The sequence below is a fragment of the Pantherophis guttatus genome, chromosome 1 (genome assembly GCF_059756535.1).
Source record: "Pantherophis guttatus breed Tessera chromosome 1, ASM5975653v1, whole genome shotgun sequence".
Classification (NCBI taxonomy): domain Eukaryota; kingdom Metazoa; phylum Chordata; class Lepidosauria; order Squamata; family Colubridae; genus Pantherophis; species Pantherophis guttatus.
This window is the reverse complement of record NC_142063.1, coordinates 26,975,404-27,002,843: the sequence shown is the minus strand read 5'-3', so window position 1 is coordinate 27,002,843 and position 27,440 is coordinate 26,975,404. Positions and strand designations below refer to the sequence as shown.

The window sequence follows — 27,440 nt, the reverse complement described above, 5'->3', positions numbered from 1 at the left end:
AATATTGAGATACATAAACATGAAAACAATTTTTTCTGTTTTGTAAAAAACCTCAATAAAGTTTCTATAAAAAAAAAACATGAAAACATATAAAAATGAACGTTGCAAGCAGATATTAGAATGAATGAGTTTAAATTTGGAGAAATGATTTATTTATTTATTTATTTATTTATTTATTGGTTCGATTTATATGTCGCCCTTCTCCGGAGACTCAGGGCGGTTTACAATGCGTTAAGCAATAGCCTTCATACTTTTGTATATACCTGCTTAGTAGGGCTTTGCCCCCCCCCCAAAGCGGTGTTCTTTTTTAATACAAAGTCAGCTTATTGCCCCCCAAACCGGGTCCTCATTTTACCTACCTCGAAAAGATGGAAGGTTGAGTCAACCTTGAGCCTGGTGAGATTTGAACTTGCAGTAATTGCAGGCAGCTGGTGTTACTTAACAGCACTTTAAGTCTGCTGCACCACCAAGGCTCTTAATTTGTTTGTCACTTAGGTACTTGAGACCCCAAAAGAATCTCTGGGAAAGGATCCCAGAAGTTTAGGTAACCAGAAGTTCTAATGCCAAACATTTTTTGAAACAGGACATCAATCTAGGGCTGGAAGGGACCTTGGAGGCCATCTAGTCCAACCCCCTGCTCCAGCAGGAAACCTTATATGTCTGGATTATTTTGGTGGAGTACATTCAGGTATGTGGACTTTAACTTCTAGAATCCTCAGCAATGTGAATGCTGGTAGAGGAATTCTGGGAATATTTAAAGTGACACATCTGGAAGTTACAAGCTTCTCTCTACTGGCATCTAATGATTATCCAAATTTTACAAGTCAGATCTGGTAACCCTGGGAGATACTCAGAGGTGGGTTTCAGCAGGCTCTGACCAGTTCTGGAGAACCGGTAGCGGAAATTCTGAGTAGTTCAGAGAACCGGTAGTAAAAATTCTGACTGGCCACGCCCCCATCTATTCTCTACCTCCCAATTCCCAGCTGATCGGGAGGAAATGGGGATCTTGCAGTAACCTTCCCCTGGAGTGGGGTGGGAATGGAAAATTTTACAGCATCCTTCCCCTGTCATGCCCACCAAGCCACACCCACCAAGCCATGCCACACCCACCAAGCCACACTCACAGAACCGGTAGTAAAAAATTTTGAAACCCACCACTGGAGATACTGCTGTAAAAACAAACTTCAAAATTTAAACAGTATAACTGTGAGTACAATGGCATATTATGCATTATCTTTCAATTTAAGCAGATATGCCAGATCTGAGCTAGGAAAAAAAAATCTCAAATCATTAGCTAGAAGCAACAAATATTTTCCATTATTAACTCACACCTGAGGACTTTAAGATTACCCTCATTTAATTAGATAGTATTGACATTTTTGCTTCATTTCATTTTCCCCCCTGCCTTTATTTTTGGTCAGCACAAAGCAGTGTATATATCCAATGTTCCCACCTCCTGTTTCCCCAACAATTGCAATTCTAGGAAGTGGATTGGGCAGAGAGAGAGAGAGTAACTAGCCCAAAATCACTTAGCTATTTTTCATGCCTAAAAAGGACTAGGCCTCACAGTCTCCCTATTTTTAACCCAACCCTACATAAAACCAGCTTTAAAAATGCATTGATCTTTGGTTGTAAGTTTTTTTAAGCACCACTTTGTAATCAAATTTAATATATTTTCAGTGCTAATATGCAGGAGCTAATACCACACTCATAAAACAAAATCAGGATCTAAGAAATAAGTTAAACAAATAAATAGAAAATAGTTGCTAAGATCTTAAAATGAAAACACCCGAAAACTCCTTTGAGCCTACTCATAGCCATTGCAAACAGATTCTATGATGAGGCTCTGTAAAACTATGATCTGAAATAAATGTGAAATATATTAATCCTAATATAACTTTGCATAATTTGAAATTAAATTTTCTGTGCTTTTAACAAAAGGTCCCCGAGTTTGACTTTAGTGGTGGGAAGCTCTGTTTACTGAATGTGTGACTGGTGGTTAGTTTAATGAAAGTAAACAATTTCTCCAGATAAACTTTTAAGAGAGATTGATACTGTAGAAAGTTAGCACTCACCTCTCCTAGAAGAATGAAATATTCTGAGAAATATTTAAAAAGCCAGAATATTATATTTCCCTAAAGGAGAAACATGTTTCTAAAGACAGAAACTCAGAGCCCCAGTTCCCTGCCCCCAAGCAGCTACTAAACTGAGGCCAGCTTTTAGAAATACAGATTTGGTAATCCATTACTCCCTGCAGCAAGGTCTGGGATTAGCCCTCAACCACAATAGGTATTGTCCAATAAGTCCCTTCATTGCATTAGCACACTTCAACCAAACTTGACCAAGACAAACATGACCTCACATGGCCCCATGGGAGTCTGACAACAGCCAATAGAATATGTGTTCTTGCACAAGGCAAGAAGCTCAAGGCAAGAAGCTCAAGGCAAGGCCCAAGAGAAGGTATAAAAACCACTCACTCTCAACTCCATGTGGTCAGTTACCCAGAATCACACATGCTTGGTGGTTCTGCTTCATCAATAAATGGACCCTTTTTCCAATCAGCCTCCAGCTTCCATTTTGTCTCCAGTGTCTTTTTCCCAGCTTGGAACTGAACCAGATGAAGATTTCTTCCAACAATTTGGCACCCCAAGCTAACCTGACCAATGGATCTGGTCCGGGTAAGCCTCCCTTGCCGGCAGTAGATCCATTGAGTCTCTGGATGACTCTGGGAGAAGGATTAGGACCATAGCTATATGCAGCCAAGATGATTTCTTGGCATTCTGGTGTTCATCAGAATTTTTTTGCAGCTTGGAGATGGCATCCATACTAAGATCTCATATTTAAAACATTCATTTCTTCGTTTGACATTTTATCTTTCCATTGGCTGACCAGCCAGGGGAAGTTAATGTCATTTCTTAAAAATGCAAAAAGAGGGATGATAATGATTTAAAGAGATTTATCCTGAAAGTTCTTTTAAGGTAAGAGAGAAAAGAATCGATGAATATTTTAGTATTGATCCTAAAAATTATTCAAGTATCTATTTCACAGCCTAAATCCACAAGGAGATAGTGACTTGTAATCTTCCCTGATCCTTGGTCATAGATGACAATCACAAGATCATGGGGTGGTACAACCAATCATAAGTGTGAGCTGGCTGCCAAGTCCCCTAATCACATGATACAATTTTTTTTTTTGTATCTGTGTATGTATTTGAACCTAAATTTTTTTGGCTTTTTTTTATAAGTCCACCAAACATAATACAATGACAGTTACTTCCATGCCATTTTTTTTGACAAGGTAGTTTGCTGTTGCTTTCTTCCAGAATGTTTTTTCAATTTATTGGGAGCAAATGTGGATGTTACAGAGCATAAAAAAAGGTTAGCAGGGCAGAGATTGAACTTACATTCTAAAACTGATGAAGTAGTAAAGGCATCTCTTTTTTCATTAACTTTTTTTAAAGCTCAAAAATCTTAAAGCAACACTTTCTTCTTTGAAAAACAGAATCTTGTTCTCAGGTGCTTCCTGACATAGCTGTTACTACGTGCCATTCCAATAAATGATGAGGAACAAATATTCCTTTCACTATACTTAAAGTAATTAAGGACAATTGCAATCTGTTCTTATACCCAAGTGGAGAAGTTTCCAACAGATTTTTATTTAACAATTAATATAACAATTTGCCAGATCAGAAATCTACCTGTAAAAGGATACAATTAAATGGAGTGGTCTACTCTAGTCCTTTAATCTCTAACTAATAGAGCTGAAAACTTAAATGTCAGTTCAGAATATTTATTTCAGATAAATGCTCTGATTATTTGCAGTATCTCTATATAGGTTCTGTCCATCTTATAAACCCCATCCCATTAGTTGTGTAGCACACCCCAAATTTTATTTCTTGGTCACACTCAAGTAGGACAGAGTGTTTCCACCTGGATTATAAATATAGAGATCACCTTCTAAAAGTGACATTACCACCAAATGTGCTTCCATTTTTCTCCAGCTTTTTGAGCTTGAAGGTTATGCTCCTGCTATAGTTTAATGCTTTTTTCCCCCAAAAGAGGGGGCTTAAAAACCCTCACCTTTTCCCTCTCTTAAGCTATAAAAGCTTATGCTATCATGATTTTCTTATTGCAAGCTCTGTGATTTTTTGGGGGGAGGCCATTAATAATGGAAGGAATCTCCCGAGAATAGCAATAAAATCATGAAAAGTTGGCAGGCCTGCTCACTCCTGTGGTGGTCTCGTTACAAAGTTTATCAGGCAGAGAGAAAGGTAGCTGCCGTTTCTTATCAAGACCCTGGAGAGGAGAAATGCAGATATTCCAGTGATGATTCCAATGGAAATCCGCCTTGAGTCAGGTGGAATAAGAAATGTAAATGAAGATTGGTCCAGTGAAATTGACCTGTTAGTTGGATGCTGCTGAAATGCCAAGCTTTGCTGAACCAGAGGTGGAGCTTAGCTAGATTAAAGGTACCTGATTGCCTGTTTGGTTAATGCTAAACAAGATAGAAACAAGATCCTACCCCAATGAGAGGGATCTTGGAGTCCTAGTGGACAACCATTTAAATAAGAGTCAGCAGTATGCAGCAGCTGCCAAAAAAAGCCAATACAGTTCTAGGCTACATAAAGAGAGGGAAAGAATCAAGATTACATGAAGTGTTAATACCATTTTATAATGCCTTGGTAAGGCCACACTTGGAATACTGTATCTAGTTTTGGTCGCCACAATGTAAAAAAGATGTGGAGACTCTAGAAAGAGTGCAGAGAAGAGCAACAAAGATGATTAGGGGACTGGAGGCTAAAACATATAAAGAACGGTTGCTGGAACTGGGTATGTCTAGTTTAATGAAAAGAAGGACTAGGAGAGACATGATAGCAGTGTTCCAATATCTGAGAGGCTGCCACAAAGAAGAGGGAGTCAAGCTATTCTCCAGAGCACCTGAGGGTAGGACAAGAAGCAATGGATGGAAACCAATCAAGGAGAGAAGCAACTTAGAACTAAGGAGAAATTTCCTGACAGTTGGAACAATTAATCAGTGGAACAACTTGCCTCCAGAAGTTGTGAATGCTCCAACACTGGACGTTTTTAAGAAGATGTTGGACAACCATTTGTCTGAAGTGGTGTAGGGTTTCCTGCCTAAGCAGGGGGTTGAACTAGAAGACTTCCAAGGTCCCTTCCACCTCTGTTATTCTATTCTATTCTATTCTATTCTATTCTATTCTATTCTATTCTATTCTATTCTATTCTATTCTATTCTATTCTATTCTATTCTATTCTATTCTATTCTATTCTATTCTATTCTATTCTATTCTACCTTACCCTACTCTACCCCACTCCATTCCACTCCACTCTAGTCCATTCCACTCCATTCCACTCCATTCTAAGATGAGATCTCCAATAATGTCTTTGTTTCAAGAACATCTACAGCATATCTGTTTATGGAAGATTGCAGTAGGGCTTAGGAACAATATAACTGTAGGTTTGGCTAGCATAAGTTTCCTTTCATTTGCTATCTCTCTTGGCATTTGGGGAAAGAAGGAGAACCAATAAACTGAAAGGTAAGAGGTCTCTTGCAATTGCCCATTCCCTAATTGGTCTTTCTTTGCTGACCAAGCTAAAGTTCAAATCTGTGGATGGCTCTGAATCAGAGCTTTGTTGCCAATGGAAATTATACTTGGGTGTGCTGAGCAGAGATTTCACATGTGCTGACTTAGCCGTTGGGACTCTCTTGGCCTCTTATCTGGCTCTCTTTCTGCAGAACCGTTTGTGAAATGTTCAATAATCTTGGGCTGCAAAGCTCTTGTCAGCTATGGCTTGCACACATTCTAATGCCAGCTTTGGTAGGCATTAACAATGAAGCTGGCAGGGTGGAGGGGGAACTAGAGACGGGGCCTTGTCAGCAGTTAATTAGGCAATGCTGCACACAGAGGAGCTCTGATCAGCTCCCAGAGCCCCATGAAGAGCTTCCCTTCCTATCGCAGAAAGCTGTCACTGCAGACAGCAATCTGTCCACTATGTTGTCAAGAGAAACCCTGGATACAAATGCTCACAACCTTTGCAAATTGCTCAGATCAAAATGATCTGGCAAACTAGAGGTTTTTGTTTGGTCAGTAGACTTAGGAACATAGAAACAAAGCTGAATGAATGTTGCTGGGCAGCAGTGGAAACCGAACACAGACATAATAGGGGCATTCAGAAATTCTTCCGTAGAATAGATGATGATGATAGATACTGTAGAAGCTCACCCTCTCTTACAATTTTTTTTTTTAAATTAGAATTCAAGATCATCCATAGAAATAGAATGCAGGAAGATTGAATGAACAGAAAGAAATATGTCATGACTCAATTATGGAGTTTGCTGCCAGCAGCTATAGTCGTGGTAGCCAATTCGTTTTGTTTTAAAAGGCACTGGACAAATTAATGTAGGATCAGGCGTTCAATGGGTACTAATATTGATAGTTGTTTATAGTCTTATCAGTTTATAGCAGACTGCCTTTGATGTTGGTTGCTGAGAAAGAAAGAACAGCAATTCTCCAGACCAGAATTGAGAATGTCCTACATACTGCCAGTAAGTAAGTAAGTAAGTAAGTAAGTAAGTAAGTAAGTAAGTAAGTAAGTAAGCAAGCAAGCAAGCAAGCAAGCAAGCAAGTTTATTGCTGTAATTATAGGTTATAACAGTGAAGGCTAACCTTTTTGCCATCACGTCCCAGGAGAGGGGGGGCGGGGGAGGGTCACACACGCACTTGCCCACATGCATGTGCACGCAACCCCACCCACCCCCACTCCTGGCACATGATGGCCTGATAGGCCCATTTTTCTTTCTTACCTGTTTCCAGATCCTCTCTATGCATCTGGGAAGGGCGAAAACAGCCTTTCCCACTCCCTTGGAGGCCCAGTTCCCAACTCCTGGTAGGACAGGAAGTGACATTTTTTGCTGTTCCCAGCCTCCAGAACCTCTCTAGGAGTCTCTAGGAGCCTCTCTAGGAGTCTCTAGGAGCCTCTCTAGGAGTCTCTGGAGGCTGGGGACAGGAAAAAAACATCACTTCCTGTCCCACCGGGAGTCGGGAAATGGGCCCTTTCAGCCTCCGTAGGGCCTCCAAGGGAGTGGGAAAGGCTGTTTTCTCCTTTCCCAGATGCATAGAGAGGATCTGGAGCCAGGTAAGAAAAAAAACCCGGCCTTCCCCACCACCCCCGAGGCCCTCCGGAGGCAGGAAACAGCCTGTTTCCCTACTTCTGGTGGGCCCAGAAGGCCTGAAAATCAGCTGGCTGGCACGCGCATGCGCCCCAGAGCTGAGCTGGCGTGCCCACTAATATGGCTCCGCGTGCCACCTGTGGCATGCATGCCATAGGTTCGCCATCACGGGGTTATAACCCCGTGATGGCAAACTGAGGTGGCATACAGTGCTCTCTCTGATGACATGTGAGCCGTTGCCCCAGTTCAGCTCCTCTGCGCATGCGCGCACGCCTCCCGCCAGCCAGCTGGTCTTCAGGTCTTTGTTGTGCATGTGCAGGGGGCGGGGTGCATGTGCAGCGGCCGTGCACGCATGCGTGGGAGGGCATGTGAGGGGGGTGGCTGCGCACATTGCATTTTGGGGGTTGAGGTGCTTTGGCCACTCGGTCCAGAAAAGGTTAGCCATCACTGACATATACCATAAAAATACAATAAAATAATAGTGGAAAAGTAAAATGCAGGCAGTTGACCAATATGTGACACATAATGCTGGATCAGACAGGCATATAACCTGTCTGATCAGGCATATAACCTGATCCAGCAAAATAATTCTAATATGCTTATTGAGTTATTTAGATTGAGGGCCATGCTTGACCTTGAAATGGTCAGACCAGAGGTCAGGTTTCAGGAAAGTGAAAAAAGACAAAGGCAAAAAAAAGTAGTTGGGATCAGAACAAAATAATTCTTAATTTCATGCAATGGAAATAGAAATGTAATTAAAATTATTCTGGTTGAATAGAATGGATATCAATATAGGTAGTCCTCAGCTTATGACCACAGTTGAGCCCAACATTTCTGTTGCTAAGTGAGACAGTTAAGTGAATTTTGCTTCACTTTACAACCTTGTCACAGTTGTTAAGCAAATCACTGCAGTTAAGTTAGAAACATGGTTGTTAAGTGAATTTGGCTTCCCCTTTGACTTTGCTTGTCAGAAGGCTGCAAAAGGTGATCACATGACCTTGGGATCCTGCAATCATCATAAATATGAACCAGTTGCCAACTGTCCAAATTTTGATCATTTGACAATGGGGATGCTGTAATAGTTGTAAATGTGAAAAATGGTCATAAGTCCATTTTTCAGTGCCATTGTGACTTTGAATGGTCACTAAACGAATGGTTATAAGTCAAGAGTACCTATATTCTCCATAGATTTGTTATTTCTTTTACTTATTGGCACATTTAAAATTATAACTGAATGTACATCCTACATTCAAGATGGACAGGAACAAACTGCTTATTATGCAGCAAATTGATGGGATGAGCCTCCACTGAAATTGCACTAGTGATGTCTAATTCAGCAATGATAAGGTAAAGGTTTCCCTTGCACATATGTGCTAGTCATTCCTGACACTAGGGGGCGGCGCTCATCTCCGTTTCAAAGCCAAAGAGTCAGCGCTGTCCGAAGACGTCTCCATGGTCATGTGGCCGGCATGACTAAATGCCAAAGGGGCACGGAACGCTGATACCTTCCCACCAAAGGTGGTCCCTATTTTCTACTTGCATTTTTTATGTGCTTTTGAACTGCTAGGTTGGCAGAAGCTGGGACAAGTAACTGGAGCTCACCCCATTACTCGGCACTAGGGATTCAAACTGCTGAACTGCCGATCTTTTGATCGACAAGCTCAGCATCTTAGCCACTGAGCCACCGCATCCCTCAATCAGTAATGATATCTATGTATTATTTGCAAATAACGGAAAATAAAAGGTATTTTTAAAGAAGCTGAGGAAGATGACAGCATTTGAAATACTTATAAAGAATCAAGATAATGTATTAGTACGTATTTACAAATTGCTACTTAAATATGATACAGAGACAGAAAAACTAAGCTAAAAAACCTGTATGATAAATGGGGCAAAACTTTCTAAAAAGCAATAGCAATGGATCAATGGGAAGACTTATGGGGGGAAAAAATCAATAAAATTCAAACCAAGTTACAATCTGAGGGAAAATAAGTACAAAATGCTATATACTGTAATTCCATCAACAATTGCAAAGTTATATAAATCACACAACAGTAAACACTGGGAATGCCATAACAAAGAAAGAACATTGATCTTCTTCGGAATATATTTTAAAAGCAAGTTCTCTTTGCTCAAACAGAGCAAGAAGCAGCTTAACAAAAGAAGGAGAAAAAATTGTTTGCCCAGCGGTATTGTTTTTTTTTTAAAAAAAATAACTATTTCCTCCTGCTAATTTTCCCACAACAGCCCTGTGAATGAGTTGGACTAAGAGACAATGACTGGCCCAAAGTCACTCAGTTGGCTTTCCATATCTAAGATAGAACTAGAACTCACAATCTTTTGGTTTATAGTCTGGTGCCCTAATACTACCAGACCAAACTTGTTTTCAAGATTAGAAGTTATGACAACTTTCCTCCTATAGGCACCTCTGCTATATCCACTGATGATTTTGCTGATGCAAGATTGGGGATGATGGTCTTTATTTCCGCTACTCAGGGAGTGCATTGTGGTTTTTTAAAAATCAACTTCTGAATTGGGCTACAATCGTTCTTTCGTAGAATCAGATGGGGTTGTTTTAAACGTTTAAGCTGAAGTCTTACGAAAAAATTTCTAGCAAAAGTTTAGCCCGTTTCTGTTTAAAGATATTGAGCAAGAAGATATTATACAGGAAAGCTATTTAGAAATATGGTAGAAATTTCTGTTTCATTCTATAGAAATGATTGGAAGCAGAGGATTAGTACTGTATATAGCCATACAGATTGGTAGCAGAGGATGGTTACATTAGCCATGAAAATCAAATAAAGTGTACAGTGTACACAATCACCAGGGGCCTAGCTACTTAATGGTTTCAACTGTCACAGGAAACTCTCCACAGAACATAAAAGGAACCATAGATTATAACCATAAAATGAAAAATAAACATGCCATCTACTGCAGGAGTGAAATGCTCCCAGTTTGGACCGGATCGCCCGATCCAGTAGCGATGGTGGTGGGTAGTTCAGAGAACCGGTAGCAAAAACCCCTCTTCGGCTGAAAAAATGCTTTTAAAAGTAAAAAAAAAACAACCCTCTGATGATCGCCAAAGAGGTTGTAGAAAAAATGACTTTTAAAAGGCTCTGACGATCCCAGCTGAGTTGCCTGATCGGCAGAGCCTTTTAAAAGCATTTTTTACAACCTCTTTGCCCGAAAAGATTGTAGAAAAAATGGTTTTAAAAGTAAAAAAAGAAAAAAGTTGACCACGCCCACTCAGTCACATTACCCCCCCACACCAAGCCACGCCCACAGAACCGGTAGTAACAAATTTTACATTTCACCACTAATCTACTGGCTGAATAATGCTGCAGTTGTTGCAGGGGTGAAATTCAGCCAGTTCTATCCGGCTCGGGTGAACTGGTAGTGGCGGCTGTGGGAAGCTCCTCCCACCCGCATGGACATCATTACATCACTTTTTTGCAACATTTTAAGCCTCTGCACATGTACAGAAGGCCTTGCGCATGTGCTAATGATGGCGTGTGCACATTTGCGAACCAGTAGGGAAGGTAAGTGAATTTCACCCCTGAATTGTTGCAATATAAAATATATTCTAACATGTATTCCAACAAGAGAATAACAGAATAACACAGTTGGAAGGGACCTTGGAGGTCTTCTAGTCCAACCTCCTGCTCAAGCAGGAGACTATTTCAGACGAAGAGTATTTGTAATGATTGAGCGCAAACCTGAACAACTCATCTTTCCCAGAATTTTGAAAGAATTCCATTGAAGGTAGGAGTGTGCAGCATTTTTAGAACTGATCTCTGTGGAATATATAAGGAATTGCATGAAGGATGCAGCTGGCTGTGGTTAGGTTAGAAAGCAGGTGTGACCAACATATATCTACATTTTTATAAAAGCTATTGGCTATGTAAGGATTCCCAGGATCAAACAGATAAAACACACAGCATTCAACCATCTTCTCGTGACATTTTAAAGATGGATGATAATTAGCTTCTCTGAAAGTTTAACTTTTACAGCTAGATTTGAGCAGCATGAAGCTTATCTGATTGCCACATCGTGGCATCTGCAGTATGCAACAAGTTAAACTGCTTTAAGACTCTAATTGCTTTGGCATTCAATGGCTAACTATTTCCCTGTCTGCAAAATAATGGTTCTTCGGATACTAGTGAAACTTTCCTTAGATAATGTTGTTTGTATAGCTATAACTACATTCCCCTTAGAGTTAATCAAGATGTTAAAATAAAACTTAGCTGGGAGTCTCTTGGTTAGCAAAACATTTATCTTCTTGTTTCGTCCTCTTTTTTTAATGAAAATATGCACAGGAAAACTAATCCTTCAAAGCATCCCCCACTGATAATCTTCAATAATGAACTACCAGGAACCCTGATTAGTATTCTTAAAACTACCCAAAGCTGCATATCTTCAGCGGTCTGAAATTGTCAAAATCCCACTTATTTTATCAGCCCTCATTATTTCTACCTCTCCAACTGCAACCTGCCAGCTTCTTAAGTTATTTTGGCTTCCTCCCCTTCTCTGTGAAAAACTGCATGCATAAAAATCTTATTTGTTTGTATACCAACTAATTCCCTAGAATTCATCATATCCAAACAAAGGATATATGTCAGGGAGATCACATGATAATCGTATCTAATCCTTATCTGCTCCATCACACCTATCATCCTTTTTCATATCCTTCTTCACCTAGCATCCTGAAAAGGAAGAGATCCCTAGAAAAGGAATATGCTCCATTACAGTGGTGAAATCTGAACCGGTTTGCTACCGGTTCGATGGCCACGCATGTGTGCTGCGTGGACGTGCACACATGTGCAGTACGCACCAAAAGGTGGCTTGGGAAGGTAAGTAGAACAGCAAGGGGGAGGGGTCATCTGTGCCATGTGATTTAGCTTAGCTAGAAAGTAGGATTTCCTGCTTTCTAGCAAAGCTAAACCGCACGGCACAGCTGATCATCGGAAATACCTATTCGGAGGAACCAGTAGCTTTTTTAAAGTACCAGTTCGACCGAACTGGTAGCTAACTACCAGTTTGACTGAACCGTTAACTTTTTAAACTGCTAACTACCAGTTCACCCAGACCGGTATCTTTTTTTTTTATCTCTACCGGTTTACCCGAACTGGAGTGAACTGGTAGCATTTCACCCCTGCTCCAGTCTCTCTCTTTGTAGTGTAGCTGTTCCAGACATAAGCCAGACAGTGAATAAAAGAAAACCTTGAGTTTTCAAAAGCAATACAAAATTAAATCCACTTTGCACAAAGGCCATGGATAAAAACTGCTATAAACAGATGGTGGGAGGGAGGTTCAAGCTTTAAATATTAAAAGATCCTTATTGAATCTGGGCACATGTTCATGTTGCTCTGTATCTTCTCTCATGGAATAGAAAATAAAAAGCTCCTTCTGGGATGTTCAGAAACATTTGTTTTGCCAAGTGTCAGAAGAGGGATCAGGTATGCCGGCACTGGGTTTTGTTTTGTTTTTGGATTCAAAGGCAATAAGCACAACTGTGAACAAGAGATTTTAAGCTTTACTATTCATTTAAATAAATAAATTTAAAAGCATAATGTAAAAAGCATACATACCGAGCAAGATGATATCCAAAGTTCTCATATGCTGTTCAGGTAAAGATAAAGTTGATGATCAAGAGTAAAAAAGGAATTAAGGTAAAGTAAAGGTTCCCCTCGCAAAGATGTGCTAGTCATTCCCAACTCTAGGGGGCAGTGCTCATCTCAAAGCCGAAGAGCCAGTGCTTCTCTGAAGATGTGGTCATGTGGGCAGCATGACTAAACACCAAAGGGGCATGGAACGCTGTTACCTTCCCACCAAAGTGGTCCCTATTTTCCTTTCGAACTGCTAGGTTGGCAGAAACTGGGATAAGTAATAGGAGCTCACTCTGTTCCACGGCACTAGGGATTTGAACTGCTGATCTGCCGCTCGACAAGCTCAGTGTCTTAGCCGCTGAGCCACCATGTCCCATATGCTGTTAAGAGCTCCTTAATAATGACAACAGAGATGCCTCAGTGCTCAGATCTGTGCAGGAGATCCCAACAGCAACAACCCCAAGGTTTTAATCAAAACCTGGCAGCATGACTTCATGGCCCTGCTTCCATGGTAATTAGATTACAAGATCTGACCCTGACTGGGTGGCACCTGATTCTAGGATGGGAATCAAAAGTCTGAAACTTTGACAGATTATGAAGATACCATCCCCCTCTTCTCTTTTATTCAGTAAACAAGAGTGAAAAACAAGCAGGTTAGCATAGAATGAGCTCTAAACTTCTAGACATTTCTTAATATGAAGAAGAAATCAAAATATGCCACTTAACGCCCCAAAATAATAACGGTCTTCCGCATGGCCACCACAAAATTATAACCACAATTTACAGCATTTCTCACACCCAAATCCTGTACTGATGTTCATCCACATTTTTCTTTCTTTGCTATATGGTTTGATTGCCTTTTTGTTATTTGAGAGATTGCTTTGTCGTATATATATATTGATACTAGATACCTTCAGCATTTTGAATTGAAGTGAAAAGACAAGATGGATGGATGGAGTGACACTTTAAACAGTGCTAGAAAGACAGAAAATGGAAAATCAGAGTTAATAGTGAATAAAATCTTCCAAGACAAATTCAACTGTTTTCAGCTGATGACAACAATCGTGATTAAATGAACTATGCTTAAAAGTGAAAGAAAAGGCCGAACAGCAGGGGTGGGTTCTAAATTTTTTTACTACCGGTTCTGTGGATGTGGCTTATTTTGTGGGCGTGGCTTGGAGGTCATGTGACTGGGTGGGCGTGGCTAGCTGGTCATGTGACCGGGTGGCCATGGCTATGTGTATAGGGATTAATCAGAGGGCTGAAAAAAGTCATTTCTGACAGGTCCTCGCACTTTTGACTGGTCCTCACACTTATGACCATCCTCACATTTATGCCCGTGCAGCATTCTTAACAACCATGTCACTCATTTCACAACTGCTTCTCTTCACCATGGTGACAAGATAGGGCAAAAAACGTAAAATGTGAGGACAGTCGTAAGTTCGAGGACTGGTCAAAAGTGCGAGGACCAGTCAAAAATAATTTTTTCAGCCCTCTGAGTAGTCCATATGCACAAAAGGACAACCCCCAGAGGGCTGAAAAAAGTGATTTCTTACAGGTCTTCGCACTTTTGACCAGTCCTCGCACTTATGACTGGTCATCATTTATGCCCATTGTAGCATTCTTAACAACCGTGTCACTCATTTCACAACTGCTTCTCTTCACCATGGTGACAAGATAGGGTGAAAAACATAAAATGTGAGAACAGTCGTAAGTTTGAGGACTGGTCAAAAGTGCAAGGACCAGTCAAAAATAACTTTTTCAGCCCTCTGAGTAATCCATATGCACAAAAGGATACAGCAATAGAGAGGGATGAAGGAAGGAGAGGGAAGGAAGAGAAGGGAGGAAGGAAGGGAAGGGAAATTAGAGTAGGAGTGAGGGTAAGAGAGGAAGAAAGAGAGGAGGAGAAGGAGAAAGGAAGAGGAAGTAGGGAGGAGAAGAAGAGGGGGGGGGGAAGAGAAAGTAAGAAGGAAAGAAAAGAGAGAGGTGGTAGGTTTGAGGAGAAAGATTGCTGTACAATAAAAAAGATGATAGGGAAGAAAGGCAACCCCAAACAAATATAAAGATATTAAGATAAAGAATGAATTGTTAAACTTTAAAGAATAAAAGAGAACAAATATGAATAAATGACAATAATTAGAAACACACATACAAACATACAATGTATTTTCTTTGAACAGAGTATTTGGCCGGTTTACAAACTTAAACAGTGTTTAGTCATTTCAATTAAATTTACAATTTCTATATTTTCTTTTTGCCATATTTATTCCTCATCTATTTTTTTAAAAAACCAATATTATCCTTCATCCTCATCTCTAATCTTAATCAAATTCAATTTTTCCCTTCTATTCTATATTATACCCCTTCCTATTGTCATCTATTTTTATATCCATCCTCACATTGGTTAATTATGTAATATTACAGTTGTTTAATACAAATTCAACATTTTAATATAAATCAATTAGTTACATAACTATCTTTTTTGTATATTAATCAATATGAACATGAATATTCCAATTATTTCCATGCAATCCAATTTCTTACAAATCAATTAATTATATTTACCAATAATAATAAACCAAATAATTTCCCCCATATATTCCTCCAAACCACAACTTAACATTTCTGCTTTCAACACAATATACAATGAATAGTATCTCAATTATTACAATTCCCTAGTTAAATAGAGCTTTTTTTCTTTTGTGTTTTAAAATCTTGAACTCTCCTCTTTTGCCCTAAATTTCCCATTGTTTGCACCTACCTTTTTTGGTGAGCAAAAAGAAAAAGAAATCTCTCCCTGCCTCATTTTGTCATGTTGCAGCAGAGCCTGCTTTACTTTCAGTTTCATTTTTTCCCTAGCATAGCTACTCATTTGTTTTCTTTTAACACTGATCACCTGTAGGGCAGCCCTTTGAAGCCCTGTGGCAAGAGTTTAAACAGTTTTTTTTCCCTCTAGCCATCAGCTGGGACTCAGGAGGCAGCAATAGATTGGGAGTGGGGCCAAATAAAGGGTAAGAATAACGCGGGGGGGGGAGGAGGGGCAGGGGGGAGAACCGGTTCGGTGACATCATATTGTCACCGCTACCGGCTCGCGGGAACCGGTGCGAACCGGGAGCAACCCACCATGCTGAAAAGCAAATATTAATAGAATATGAGAGACAGCAGTGTGATTATAGGCACTCAACAGATATAAATGAGTGAGATTACAGAAGGATTCTATATGGTCAATCAGTGACAGTGCATGGCCGCCATTTGCTCAGCTATAGACTTTTTTTATGGTACTTATGGAACTTATGGCCACTAGTGGTAGTTCTTAGCAGCCTCCCAAGTAGACCAGACAGAAAACACAACAAGATGAACAGTTGGCAGTTCACTTCCATCCATTGGCAGTTCACTTCTGACTATCCGGGACATAGCATATAAGCGATGCTTGACCAGGGTGTGCAGCATTGTCTGGGACACTACACATTCTCTTCACAACCTCTTTTCCTTGTTACTTTCTGGAAGGAGGCTTCGTGGTATCCGAAGCAGAACATGCAGATTCATTCACAGTTTTGTTCCATATAGTATCAATCAAGTTTCTTCTTTCCGATATATATTCAAGATGGACAGTGATTTATGTATATATGTAAATGTATTTATATGTTTATTATTTTAATGTGTAATTGTCTGCCCACGGTAAAAAATGACAAATATGTGTCTGTCTGTCTGTCTGTCTGTCTGTCTATCTATCTATCTATCTATCTATCTATCTATCTATCTATCATCTATCTAATTCTACTTTAGTGTAAGGCTACATTAATGGAACCTTGCACCAATTCTTATACCAAGATCTGGCATAAGGGATATTGCTTTTGCTACCAGGTGAGTCTTCTATTGCAACATTGGGTTACAAGCTAGGAGAAAAAAGCACAGAATTCTCACTGTAAGTCATGTAGTGCTAATTTCAAGGCCACATAGGGTTGGCTTTGAGATTTCAACAGAAGCTATAGGTAGTACTGGATTGCTAAAATGGCAACTTAACCAACAATGCCTGAGGCTTTGTTCAAAGGAGGTGCACTACGCCATCATTCAAGAGAAGATATTCTCAATTCAAACCCCTCAATTATGGAATTCCCTTCATATCCAGCCATTATTGATTCTGTGTCAACTATTTAATTTTCAGCGCCAGCTAATGACCTTCCTATTCTTTGAGGCTTCTGGCCAAGCTTATGCTGCTGGGTTGTTTAATATCTTGCTGACATTGTAATGAGATCATTTTGGGTTATAATTTGGGCAATTTTGTATGATTTGTATTGATCTATTTTCTTATATCCAAATATAGAATGAAAAGTAGGCTGGCTTTTTATCAATTAAAAAAAATGGTTTAAGATTTGCAAATTAGCTGTGAGATCAAAACCATTAAGCTGGAAAAATGCTAGATAGTAGTTAGAAGTCTGATCATTTAAGTCTTTGATGAACTGCCAAATGTTAGAACAGATTAGAAGAAAGAGAGAGAGGGGGGGGGAGAGAGAGAGAGAGAGAGAGAGAGAGAGAGAGAGAGAGATCTGAAGACTGCATTATATAAAGTGAGTGTATTTTTTAAACTCATGGATTTAAATTTACAGGAGAAAAGAAAAGGTTTAAGCACGCACACACACACATAGATATATCCAATCTAATTAGAGTCAAGAAAAAGGTGATTGAAAAGAAATGACATCATTGCAAATTGCCAGTGAAATGTATCCCAGCTTAATTTTGCTTAAGTAGTGTGAAAGCTTATCCACAAGACAAAAATATCATTAATTTACCAAGTACCCTTTGCAATGGATAGAGAAAATGTTCCTTTTGACTACAGGTTTCTTACCATGATGGGATATAATGTATATTGGAAAAAAAAAATGAATCTAAGCTTGTCTGCTTCTCTATGGCTGTAGTATATGAAGATCAGAATTGCTGGGGAAGTTTGGGCAGTAATGGGCACAGACTATTTTGGAAACACTAGTTTTATAATGTATGATTTAGCTCACAGAATGCCCCAAGTGTAATCTCCAAGATCTTTATTTCAAATAAATGTGGAGAGCTTGCATGAAAACAGCAACACACAAAAATAAAAAAGATAACTGGACATGTGACCAACTTTATTATGAAACAGCAGGTTTGAAAAGAGCAGACTAATCTGTCTGAGATTCCAGACAGCTATTGTAGCAAAGACTATATGGATTTCATAATTCTTTTACTAACTTAGTTCACACATTTTAGTAGCATTCTGTTCCCAGAAAACAGAGAACCTGCTAAGAAAATGACATTGCCTTCTGAGCCAAAGAAAGAAGCTGAGAGCCTATAGATATAATAATACCACCTTCCTTCATAGAGAAAGATTGGTCTAGTAACCAAAAAAGATCCACCAAAACAAGAAAAATATATAGCAACAACAACCAATAAAAAGGGGAGACTAATTAATACAGTTGGGTCTGGTTAAGAAAGCCAAAAGTGTTGGCTCCATGGTCACTGCAGAAAATAGCTGGCTAAACTAAAAAAAATATTAAAAAAAATGGCTGTGTGCAGGGGTGGGATTCAGCCTATTCAGACCGGTTCCAGCAAGCCGGTTGCTCCAACAATCAGCTGAGAGTGAACCAGTTCGCTCCGACGATCATGTGGGCCTTCCCGCCTGCCCCTGCGCTATACTGACCTTTATTTTCTTTTTCTTTTTTTTGAGGCCCAGCTGATAGGTGTGGCAGAGTGGATTGCCGTGCCTCAGCTGTTTTGCTCACCGGGGCTGCAGTTGAAGTTAAGTTTTAGACCGGTTTGGAAATGAACCGCTTGGGTGAGTGAAGCGAGCACACGCACTTATTTGGCGCGCTCAGCGAACCGGTTATTACACGGGTTGAATCCCACCACTGGCTGCATGGGTCAGAGAAGGTACATGAGGAGGCAGTGTGACACTGAGAGAAGTGTGTGGGGGGGGGGTGCACAAGTGCAGGGAAGATACATGGGGTGGCATGGGTCAGGAGCATGCATGGGAGCTGTACCATGTGGGTCAGGGAAAACATATGTGGCAGACAGCACAATTCAGGGGAATGTGTAGGGCCTGGCCTTGGCCAGGAAAGCTATGTTGGCACCCTTTCCCTTTCCCTTCCCTTCCCTTCCTTTCCTTTCCTTCAGGCAGATATATGGTTGCTGCTGAGTAGGGGAGGGAGCGGGGCATTGCAAAACTGGCTAAGAAACTGTCACAGAACATTGAAAATGAAGATCGCATGATTGCAGCAAAGCCAACAAGCACAGCAACAGCCAGTAGCAATGAAGCAACCACAACTTCCCCAAATTTTATTCCTGTAAGAATCATGGATTTTGGACACATTTTAAAAATTAGCCCATTTGAGGTACCTTGGTTCAAAAATTATTGCCATATAATGTGCCTTTTCACCCAGTTAAAGGGCATGACAGTGAGAATTTTAATAGTATATAGATAGATATTACAAGGAACTATTAATAGAGGGATTATATATATATATACTAGAGCTATTACAAGGAATCTTTTCTGAGCACCTTTAATACATATCGGCTTGCATATTTTGCTTCCGACTGATGTAGAAAAGGTTGGATCAAACTGACCTGCTAAGGGAAGGAAAGAGACTGATGGTAACTCTTCTTTTCCATGGCAGAAATGGCTTTTTGAGCCACAGATAGAACCGAGATAAACTTATTCTCTCTTGTATATTTCTCCAACGCATAGCTCAACATTTTATCTCTCCTGGCGGCTTTCCAGCTGCAGTCTCTGCTTCATAAAATTCCATGGAAGCCATTCAATTATATGGGAGAAACATAAAGTGATATTAAGCTTAATGGCTAGTGGACAGGATACAAAAACTATTCCTGGTTTCTCCTGATATTTTAACATCTCTAAAAGCTGTTCGCTCCTCTTGCAAAAATTGAATTGGCTGGTCTATCCTCTGGGGAAAAAATTTTCACCCTCTTCAAAGCATTTGCTGAATGAAGAATGGCACAGGTAACAAGTCTGTTGTGTGAGCTGCATGGGGTGCTGGTCTCTTCTGGTCCAATTCAAGATGTTTCATAAGTTTCATAAGTTTATTTGTCAAATAAATTTTTATCCCTTATGCACGCCCCTTACAGACCTCTTAGGAATGGGGTGAGGTCAACAGTAGACAGTTTAAGGTTAAAGTTTTGGGGGTTTGGGGAAGAAACTACAGAGTCAGGTAGTGCATTCCAGGCATTGACCACTCTGTTACTGAAGTCATATTTTCTGCAATCGAGTTAGGAATGGTTTACCTTGAGTTTGTATCTATTATTTGCTCATGTATTGTTGTGGTTGAAGCTGAAGTAGTCATTGACAGGAAGGACATTGTGGCAGATAATTTTATGTACTATGCTTAGGTTAGACTGAAGTCAACATAGTTCTAAGTTGTCTAAGCCCAAAATTTGGAGTCTGGTGGCATAAGGTATTTTATTGCGGTTAGAGGAATGGAGGACTCTTCTCGTAAAATATCTCTGGACTCTCTCGATTGTATTTATGTCCGATATGCAGTATGAGAATACAGACAGATGAGCTGTATTCAAAAATTGGTCTAGCAAATGTTTTGTACGCTCTAGTTAGTAGTACAACATTACCAGGGAAGAAGCTACGCAAGATTAGGTTAACAACTCTTAATGCCTTTTTGACAATGTTGTTACAGTGGGCTCGGGCACTACATGGCATAGGGCCAGGCTACTTATAGAATCATATTCATCCTGTTACACCAGCTGTTCCCATTTGGTCAGGAAGGGAAGGTATGTTTCAGACCCCATCAGCCAAAGTACTCTGACCTCAGGATCTAGGAAGAGAGCCTTCTTTTGTCCCCACCCTCTGGAACACTTCCCCCCCCCCGCCCCAGAGGTGAGGCAGGCTTTCAGGAAAGACATGAAATATGGCTCTGCGGCCTTGCTTGGGGCGGGGGGGGACAGAGTGGTGTCAGTGGTGGGAGTCAGCAAGTTTGGGCCGGTTTGGCCGAACCAGTTGCTAAATTGCAGGCTGGCTCTGCCCTTCTCCTCCTCTCCTCTTCCAGGAATCCCCACACACCCTGTTTTGGCTCCCAGGTATGTGCAGAGAGACCTACTAGGCTGAAAATGGGGCACAGGGGGGTAGCACAGGCCCCCATGGCCCATTTTTGCTCTGGGGGTTGTGCAGGAGCCCAAGTGCTGCCTGTCACACTCCCTGGCCATTCCCACCATGGCCACGCCCACCCAGCTGGTCATTAGGGCAGAGAACCAATTGTTAAATTATTTGAATCCCACCACTGGCCATACTGTTCTTGTAGCTTTAATATTTTATTACATTCCGCCCAGAGTCTCTCTGTGAGGGAGATGGGCTGACAGATAGATGAGGGGGTAGGGAAGAGATAGAGGGGGGGAGAAAGAAAGAGAGAGAGAGAGAGAGATGGTAGGCAGATATTAAATATATAGAATTCTGTCTTCTTTCACATCAGATTCAATGTCTATCTTTCTCCACAGTGTATCTGCAATTCTTTTACACATAAAGAACCCAAGCTAACTATATGTATCACCAGAAAGGCCTGAGAATCTACTTGTGAGATCAGCTCTATCAACTGTAGACCAAACTAGCAAAGAGTAAACCTTAAGCAACCTTGGAAAGAAAATGCGCTTATTCTGATTTCTTTTCCAAAACAATTAACACAACAGAAGCCTCCAAAGCTACATGCAAACTGAAACATGTTTTTAGACCAAAATCTTTTTAGAATTTTACACATTGTCCACCATTTGGAACAAAACAGAAATGTACATTTAATGGGGAGGGGGGAGTGTACTTAGAAAAAAAAGTATTTATCTGCACTTTGCTAGATAAATAATTGTGAGAAATGTACCTGAAAATACACAAGTGTGTTTCAGTAGATTTTTCTTTTTCCTTTTTCCCCTTCTGGTTGAATTTGCATGTTGATGCAGAAAGCACTGGTCAAAAAAAAAAAAGAAAAAGAAAAAAAGGGGGGGGGAGGAAATTGAATAAAAGAATAATGGACAGATTCACTTGTTTCCAGCCAGATGACTCATAAATTGATTACCCGTAAAATGTCACATCAAAAACGAGAGAGTAATTTTTCCACACCTTCCCCCTCCTTCTATAGATATATGTGAAGGATGAAATACACAAACAGTGTGATTTCAAACCTGTAGTGTGGTCATACAGCTTAGAAAAGGCAGATAAAATTCTGCAGAATGGATGGCTTCTTTTGGTCACTCACACTGACAGAATGTCCAAGTCCATAAAAGATCAGTAGGCCTGATCTTCAAACCTTGTAAGAATGCATTTCAAATGAGCTGGAAAAGCTAATGGTAGAACACTTGTTTTAGACAATCTGAGGTAACCTCCTGCGGTAAATGATAATGTAGCTTGAGTCAGGAAGGGTGCATGGTCTGTCCAAGAGGTGCTGTGTGGGTCCAGGAGAAATGCATGTGGGGGTGCCACGTGAGTCAGAGAAGGCACTTGGAAAGGTGCCTTGTAGATGAGGAAGGATGCATGAAAGAATGGTGCATAGTATGAAGGAAGGGTGCATGGAGTTCAGGTGCTATGTGGGTCAGGGAAGAGTGTGTGGGGAGTTAGCATTGGGTCAAGACGCATGGCACAAGAAGTGCCATGTGGATAAAAGAAAGCATGCAGGAAGGTAGAACAAATTGGGGGAGCATGTGTGTGCCAACGTGGGTCAGGAAACTTTCCTTCCTTCCTTCCTTCCTTCCTTCCTTCCTTCCTTCCTTCCTTCCTTCCTTCTTTCCTTCTTTCCTTCTTTCCTTCCTTTCCACGGATATACAAATAATTTGACCTGATGTTTACTTGCAAATCTTGTACAAATTCATTTCAAATAAGCTGAAAAAGGCCACAGCTAATGCCGAAACGCTTGTTTTAGACTAGAGGTGTCAAACTCAAAGCCCGGTGCTGGATCCATCCCACAGGGTGCTTAGATGTGGCCCATGGGGCCGCCCTGAAAACAGCGAAGGCTCAGTCTGCAATGCCTCTGCCAGCAAAAATGGAGCTCAGGAGAGCCATGTGCAGTCCTCCAAGGCTCCATTTTCAGTCATTCTCCCTCAGGGCCCCATTTTCAGCCAGGACAGCCTCCTGCAGCCCTCTGCCAGCAAAAACGGAGCTCAGGTCTCTGCTTTTGCTGGCAATGGGTTGCAGGAGCCTGTCCTAGCCAAAAACACAGCCCCTCTGAGCTCCATTTTTGCTGGCAAAGGGCCATGCCTACCCCATCTCAGCCACACACCCCACACACCCCAGGCCACAATCCTGATGTGGCCCTGAATGAAACTGAGTTTGACACCCCTGTTTTAGACAATCCCAAGCAATCTCCTGCAGTATCACCATGTAAACAATCATAGATCAATTGTCCATAAAGGCTTCTCTTTCATTGTAAGAATAAACTGGACTGGGGAAGATGGTCTGATTCAACAGGAAACAGATTCAGGTGTGTCTCTTTGAGCTTTACCTGCAGACAGGATCACTGGAGTAGCCAGATTAAAGGACAAAAGGGCTTCCAAGTGAGAACAGATGTTTCTAGGGAGTTTTGCAGCTGGACATCGTTTAAAGCAAAGCATTTCTACCTAATATTTATGTCCATGATGCCAAGAAAAAGTCTTCCTCCCCTTTTCATTGTTTCTTTTCCCCATCCTCTTGCTCCAGCAGACTCCTAAATTACTCTTTATTCCAAGCTGATACTGATAGGTTTAAGGCAGGGAAGATACATTGCCAAGCAGAGTTACAGATCCCATGACCATTTCCCCATAATCCAGAGCAGCTGGATATCCATCATTTCATTTTTCTTTTTGGTTTTTATTTAAAACAACAGCAAAACAAAACAGAAACTCCCAGCACATTCCTTTTTTTTTTTAAAGGGCAAAAAGTAATCTCAGCTTGGCCTGTGTTGTTATCCTTTTAAAAGCATTAAGTGCCCAATATAACATAAGAAAAATGGTCGTTGTACACTTTTCTGTAAATCCTTTGGCTGTTAAAAGGGAGTAAAAATGATGGGTTTCAAGAACCAAGGCATTGGTTTCCATTTGTATTAGGATCATTACTTTTATGGGGGGGGGTTACTACACTTTTTGGGGCACAGCCAAATCTTTTTGCCTTCCTTGTCTCCAGAGGGAGCTGAGTGTGACTTAACTTCTGCACTGAAATAAATACTGCAGGTTGTGGAAACAAAAGTTACAAAGTATAAACCTCAAATCTTGGAAATCACAGATGAGCAAGAGTAAAAAAGGAATTAAGGTAAAGTAAAGGTTCCCCTCGCACATATGTGCTAGTCGTTCCCGACTCTAGGGGGTAGTGCTCATCTCTGTTTCAAAGCCAAAGAGCCAGCGCTGTGCGAAGACATGGTCATGTGGGCTGCATGACTAAACACCAAAGGCGCACGGAACGCTGTTACCTTCCCACCAAAGCTGGTCCCTATTTTTCTACTTGCATTTTTTACGTGCTTTTGAACTGCTAGGTTGGCAGAGGCTGGGACAAGTAACAGGAGCTCACCCCATTACGCGGCACTAGGGATTCGAACTGCTGGACTGTCAACCTTTCTGATCGACAAGCTCAGCGTCTTAGCCACGGAGCCACTGCGTCCTCCCCAAAAAAAGGAATTACATAGTGCCAATTTTGTTTTTTAAAGTGAGCAGGTCAGGATCGACTTTCCCCCAAATGCAATTAAATATAAACAATTCACATTAATTAAAAAAAATACTCTCATATTTACAAGTTCCAAAAATAGAGCAGCAATATATTTAATTTTGAAAAGGGGGAAATTTAAATTCCTGGGGTCAAAGGTCCAAAGCTATTGGGCTTCATACTTGCGGGAAACGTGATCAGAACAGACCCTCCAAGTCCTCAGCAAGTCCTCATTTTCTGTAGGACTCAGAACTCAGAACATTTTCAACACATCTGTCTGTGTCAAATATTGACTGCCATCAAAGATCTGAGGGGATAGAACTTATTTCATGTTCCCTTGTTAATATGCTGTACATTTCTCTATTCTTCATGGCAGCCAAAGCAAAGATGAGAGATACCCTAGATTTGATGATACCAGAAAAGAACAGAGAAAAAATGGGTCGTAGAACCTCAAATACATAGTATAGAAGATGAATGGTGGGAATTCAACATCTACTGAATTTTTCAGTAGTATAAGTAGTATATTTTTTGGAGTATAAGATGCACCTTTTTCCCCAAAAAAAGAGGATGAAAATCTGGGTGCATTTTATACTCCAAATGTAGCCCTGCCCAGCCTTGCAAACGGAGATTTCAGAGGCTGAAAGAAGCCTCTGAAAGAAGCTTCAGAAAAAAAGCCTCAGAAAGGCTTTTATCTAAAATAATATGACAAGCAACAAAAGAAGAATCAGTAGAGGTTCTAACCAAACTATGATAACAAATCTGGAGAATGACACAATAACCAATAGATCGGAAGAGATTAATCTACATACCAATACCAAAGAAAGGAAATTGAACAGAGTACAGATAGTCCTTTAGAATAAAAGCCTCTGAAAGAAGCTTCAGAAAAAAAAAGCCTCTGAAAGAAGCTTCAGGAAAAAAAAGCCTCTGAAAGAAGCTTCAGAAAAAAAGTCTTTTTTCCTGAAGCTCTGTTTCGGAGGCTTTCAGAGGCAGAAAAAAACGTTTTTTTCTGAAACAGAGTTTTAGAAGTTTCAGAGGCAGAAAAAAAAGCAAGGCACAGAGCTCACAACCAACCAACCTGTTGCTAATATTCACCTCTGAAAACAGCTGATTGGGGGTATTCCAGGAGGCCAACCCACCCACCAATCAGCTTTTTTCTTATTTTCCTCCCCAAATACTAAAATCTTATACTCTGGTGCGTCTTATACTCCGAAAAATACGATATTTCTGCTCATAAGTTGTTCTATCCTGAAAAATCTTCTTTGCAAACTCTAACTTTCCTGTACTTTATTGTGTGATTTTTAGATCTGTTTTAGACCCCGAGATGAAAGAAAGAAATTGATTACTAAAGCAAATGTTTATGGAGATTCTCAGTCATCCATCCAGGTCATGGTTGTCCCAAAGATGTTTTTGGACTAATACTAAAGCAACTTCTCCTAATCAGGTGCCTTCTGGATATGCTGGATATCAGCAACAGGCTTGAAATTCTGAAAAGTCCTGTTGTCTCTGGATAGAAAGCATTGGATTGGGCAAAAGTCTCTTCATGCCTGGAGAAAGAGAGCTTCATTGAAATAAAGTGCATAAGGGAAGGAACGCAAAGAGATGAAAATCGCAAATCCCAAAGATCAAGAAAACGAGAAGAAGGCACCAAGGGATTGAAAGCTACCTTGAAAGGAAAGTTATGAATGATAGTACGATATCACTACTATAGATCAGTTTTATAGCCACATTCTCCCACCTAAGTGTGTTGGGTCTTGGCTTAAATGGCTTTAAAAGGTGATAAAACAAAGTCATGGAAGAAGGATCTAGTAATGTATTATAAGTCCTGATGTTTCAATGGAACCCCTACATCCTGAGACAGGGTAGATTTGAATGCTAATTGCTTCATTCATTGCTTGTGTATTTTACAGACCTAGTTGCCCATTCACTTTCGTCAAAATTACTGAAACATTCTTTAGTTCTCATGCACATATTCTTTGTTTTGTACTGAACTCATAATGCCAGTTATGCTATTTCTTTATTTTTATTCCAGTTTGCTCAACTCCTGAGAAGCCGAGTTCTTGGAAAATTGGAATATTCCTTCTTCTGAAGCAGGGCAGTGGGCATTCTCTGCCATGCTTCTTGTCTGTCCCTTTCAAGATTACCAGTCATTCCCTTTGGGGATCTAATATTCAGCACTGTTAATACAGGCGTTCATTTTGAGAGAAGTGCATTCGTTCAGATCTACTAACGGGATTTACTTTCCTTATAAACAGAATATGGCCGGTAGATAAGGAGGTAACTCACAGAAAATTCAGAGCAGCCAGAACTGTTTTAATCAGAATGGATGTGCGAGGGAACTTTGGGAGAAAAACTGGAGTAAAAACTGGAAGGGGAGATTAAGTCAGAGCTTTATTTGAAGGGGTGAGTGTAATACTGAGCCAGACATTTTCTTTGGCAAATTCTGACTTGAAATCTTGAGACTGGTGTAAAGAGACCAGACCTATCCCTGTTCCTCCTGATATAATAATGCAAAGTGGGATTATCACTCGGCAGTAGAGCAAGTACATGTCGTGCAGAGTCCCAATTTCCTGAGGTATGCTACAAAATTGAATGCTCACCAACTGATTTCTTTTCTTCCAAACTGGTGTCCTTTCAAGTCTCTCACACAAATATTTCCATAAATGGCTATAAAAATGCAAAACAACATAAAATAAAGGAGTGCAATATTACATTCTCTTTTTTATTCTCTCTCTCTGCTTAAAAATAATTTAAAAGAACGTAATGCATCATTTTGGAACTTCATGGAAGAGTGGTGGGGGAGGCTACCTTCTCCGAGATTTGTTTGATGCAGATCAGAGCAATAAACATCAGACTCCTTGTTCATTGCTGACAACTCAACACTTTTTGAGGAATCAAAACAAATTAGAAATCAGATTTTCGAGTTCTCTTGCATCTCCTGACAGTTCCTTGGGGGCATTTTTTCATGTATAGCCAAGGAGAATGGAATAATAGCCAAACCAGAA

The 27,440-nt window shown here is 40.4% G+C and overlaps 1 long non-coding RNA gene across 1 annotated transcript; it reads left to right on the top strand.

Annotated features, from left to right (window-relative positions):
- Positions 1–12,003: 12,003 nt before the first annotated feature.
- Positions 12,004–27,148, top strand: LOC117675012 (uncharacterized). Its single transcript, XR_004594091.3, has 2 exons — positions 12,004–12,041; positions 25,741–27,148. It is a non-coding gene; the product is annotated as an uncharacterized LOC117675012 (long non-coding RNA).
- The last annotated feature ends 292 nt before the right edge of the window (positions 27,149–27,440 follow it).